Source organism: Salvelinus sp. IW2-2015, unplaced genomic scaffold (genome assembly GCF_002910315.2).
Source record: "Salvelinus sp. IW2-2015 unplaced genomic scaffold, ASM291031v2 Un_scaffold887, whole genome shotgun sequence".
NCBI lineage: Eukaryota > Metazoa > Chordata > Actinopteri > Salmoniformes > Salmonidae > Salvelinus > Salvelinus sp. IW2-2015.
Window position 1 is genome coordinate 7,667 of NW_019942636.1, and position 4,329 is coordinate 11,995.

The window sequence follows — 4,329 nt, forward strand, 5'->3', positions numbered from 1 at the left end:
CTGAAGTGGATTAGACTTCTGATATTCAACCTTTATTTAACTAGGCAAGTCAGTTAAGAACAAATTCTTATTTACAATGACGGCCTACCGGGGAACAGGACAGATTTTTACCTTGTCAGCTCAGGGATTTGATCCAGCAACCTTTTGGTTACAGGCCCAACACTCTAACCACTAGGCTACCTGCCACCCAAATATATATATTGGACTGATACAATCAGCATATTCAGTATGTGGCAATCGAACCCACAACCCAGATGTTTCCAGCACCATACCCTAACCCACTGAGCCATTAAAATCACAGATCCATTCAGTGCCCAGATGTATCTGAGACAAGTCTTTATTCATGACCTTCTCCAACCCTGTCACCCCTTCTCCAACCCCTTCACCCCTTTCACCCATGAGAGATTTTCACACATCAGTGCAAAATGCGGATTTCCCCCTTCCATCCTCTGATGCTCATGAACCAACCGGTGCTTAACCCAGAGACATTTATTTATTTTAATTTCTGTGGTTCACCCACCCAGTGCAGCAAGGGGCCATAATGGGCCCCAGCCGCGGGGTTCTCTGTGTGATGCTATTTAGAGCCACATCTGTTTGTGGCCCCCATTTGCATCACTGAATGCATGCATTCTGAGGGCTACACCCACTCAGATTAGCCTCTCTGTGTAGGCTACCCATCTGTTAAAAAAGAGAAGAAGGAAAACATATACATTCCCTAAACCAACTCCATCTGCCATTGGTGTTCAGCACAGGAGGCTGCTGAGGGGAGAACAGCTCATAATAATGTCTGGAACGGCGCAAATGGAATGGCATCAAACACATGGAAACTATTCCGCTCCAGCCATTACCACGAGCCCCTTTTCCCCAATTAAGGTGCCACCAGCCTCCTGTGATGTACAGATACAGTACCTCACATTGTTGTAGTCGACTGCGTATCTCAATCAAATAAATTGAAAGCAAACTGAGTTATATTAACGTTCATAATCTTAACATTGTGAAATTATTCAAATCTAACTAGGTAGTCCTATGGATGCATTTATGCATCCTATCATATATTTCTACTGTAAATTGCATAATTTAATTTAAAGGGGAACTGCACCCGCTGATTTGGCCTCGTTTTTGGCTTGCTCCTCAAGAAATGCTGGCGGCCAAGACAGAAACCAAACGTGAGTTGGCTTGGGGGTGTGGTTTGATATGGGTGTTTCTTGGGTGTGTTGCCAGCACCAAGACACATCCATCTGTCAGAACCTTGTCCGCAGCTGTTTCCCTCCGCTCAGTCACAACAAACAAACCTCCTGCAGGTTGAATTCAATAACTACAGGCAGATGTATGGTGAGATGCCGGAAAGAAAAGTGTTTATTTATTTATTTTAGGGTCTCATTCACAAGGGTGCCCTGATCACAGCAACACAATATGAAACAAAACAGCATCCAAATGACAGCAAATGACCTTTGAACAGGTCTGTAGCCTACAGAGTAATAAGAGAACGCAATTGCTGAATTTCTGTAGATATTCTAAACTAAGTGTTTTGATTACTTTCAAATGTAGTAACCGGTCCATGTAGAATAAACAACCCTTTACATAATACCATAGAAGAAGTGTTCTGCTAATATGTGACCGACCGGCTCGATTTGGTCTTATGTAGTAAAACTTGAAATTGTGTTTTTTACATTGGATAAAAGTAGAGACTCAGATCTACAAAAAAATTGTATATCATACACTACAGTTGCGGGACAAAGGGAAGGTAATTCTGCTTTGTAAGTTTATAAACTTGTAACCTCACTTTTGAGAAAATGGCCCTTGAATGATTTGGTACATGTTGGATAGCTCTTCTTTGTCTTCACCCATTCAGCATCGTTCACACCCTTTTAAGCTTTAGCCCCACCCATCTCTTTAAGGATTCACATGTGAGGCTATGTACTAAACAACCAAAGATTTCAAGACTAAAGACTGGTTTATACAACGGGTGTGTTCTTAAATTTAATCTGGAGTGCCAGAGTGTGCTCTGGGCGTTAGTAAACTCACACTAGACACTCTGGCTGAAAAGTAGGTTTGATCCCAACGTTCTGACCTAACAACAGCAGTCAAGGACCCAAGCTAACTGGCTAACGTTGGCTAGCTTGCTAGCTACTTCCAGACACAAATGAGAGAACAGCTCACTCTGACCATTTTACTCGCCCTAGCAGAGCTGGTTAGGCTGTTTCTATGTTATCCAAAGTGTTGGTGACTGCAACTGTGCTGCTGGCAACAATTTAATTACACATTTTTTGCCAACATTTACTGACACCAGCCATATTCAACGGGTGTTGAGCATTCGTAAATTCATCAGTAATTCTGCGCTCTGGCACACTCAGACGAGAGTGCTCTGAAATCGGAGTAGATAGCCAGAGGGAATTTACCAGCTACGTCTATCGACAGTTGTCGTAGTGACATAAACATTCTATTGAAATAGTTACTTGCATAGTGGAGTCTTTTGTTTAGACATTTAAACAATTAACCATAATCCCAACTCATAACATTACTACCCTGCATGAATCTGCAGGTAGCTAACCAACCAGGTTCATTGTTAGCTAGCTAACATTAGGCTATAACTAGCAATGAAAATGTCTCTGAGATACGAATAATATTACTATAAAGATCATACACGTAACATTAGCTAATGTTAGCTAGCTAGCTAACAGTACACATTAACTTCAAATGAAAATGACTTTCTGACAAAATTAGAGACGTGTAATATCTGAAAATGTAGCTAGCTAGACTCTCTTACCCGTATACATGGATGGACGCTTCTCCCTCTCTGTCAGGGATGCCATGGTTGCCCTTAGTTTGAAGATGTAATCCGGAGCCTTCTGTGTTCTCTTTTCGACTCCGTCTGCATATTTGCAATCAAACGGCAGAATTTTCTCCATCTCCTTGGCTATCATACTCTAATTCCACTGATTTCAAAACTCGTTCCTCCAGAGAGTGGAGAGCAACACTTATGCAGTTCTACTACGTGACATCTTTCAAAAAAGCCACGTTGGAAAGGATTACCTACACATACTGACCAGCTCATATTATAGACAGAAGCYTGCTACATGGTAGACCAATCCGAACTCATCTCTCGGTATGTCCAGCCCACTCATTATCTCTGCCAATCATGGCTAGCGGGAAAGTTGCTGTCTTTTTCCATGGCTAAACCAACTAGGCTCATAATTTAACCATTTTATTCCCCAAAAGACATTTTGATTTAAAAAAAAAAGTTTAAGTTCAAATAGCGCTCTGTGAAGTAGTGACGCGCGACATACGCCTACTTTCCTGAAACGAGTCACATATAACAATGTGCACCATTGTCATTCCCAGCCGATACAGATACTGTGCCTATCGGCATTTTGTCTGGTGGTAATGAGGCTACCATGGCAAACATGTCAGAGTGGTCATATCTTCCCGTGTGGCGTCCCGTGTAGAACAGGAGTTCCCTGATCTTGGTGCAGAATACACAGTGTATCTCCCTGCCCATATTGACGGATGCCATTCAATTAAATAATAAAAAATACCCAAGTAAAAGTTATGTCTAGTTACATTTTTATGCCGAGTTCCAGGTATATCTCCTTTGAGAGAAGCCCGTCTGTGTCAGGACCCGGTGCGAGAAACAGTCACTAATAATTGGCAGAACCCAGAAGATGAGGCAGACACAGCAGTACTAGAGATGGTGGTTTAATAAAAAATAGATATCTTCCAAAATACAAAAGAAAATCCACAAAGTGGTAAAAACAGCAAGGGAAAAAATAGAAACACTGAGCCATTAATATGAACCCAGAGGCAGCCAGTACCCAGGACTTTTTTCCCATGCTGTCCACCACGAGGGGACTGTCCATCGTCACGAAGCTGCTCTGGTTCAGCAAGAGGCCTTACTGGCTGGACATTCTCAACTTCTGTCGGAGATGATGACTTCCATAAAGCAGATTTCTGATCAACTTTCTCCTGCAACCGCTTCTGCTCCAGTTCATCAGCTTCAAGTGCCGTGGCAGTTAACCCTGGCTGAACCTCGTCTGCCGCCTCCCCAACGGTTCTCAGGTGATCCGAGGTTTTGTAAGGGGTTTTTCACCCATGTTTCTCTCCCTTCGAGCTGCAACCCTCGTCGTTTCCCACCGACCGGTCCAAGATAGCATACATCTCACCCTGCTGTCGGAAAAAGCCCTAGCCTGGGCTACTGCTGTGTGGGATGCCAAAGTCCCTGCTGTGCCAGCTACTCTACCTTTGCTGAAGAATTCAAGCGAGTGTTTCAAGGTCCTACCAGCGGTCCTGACTCAGCCAAACAGCTCCTGACTCTCCGCCAAGGTCGGCGCA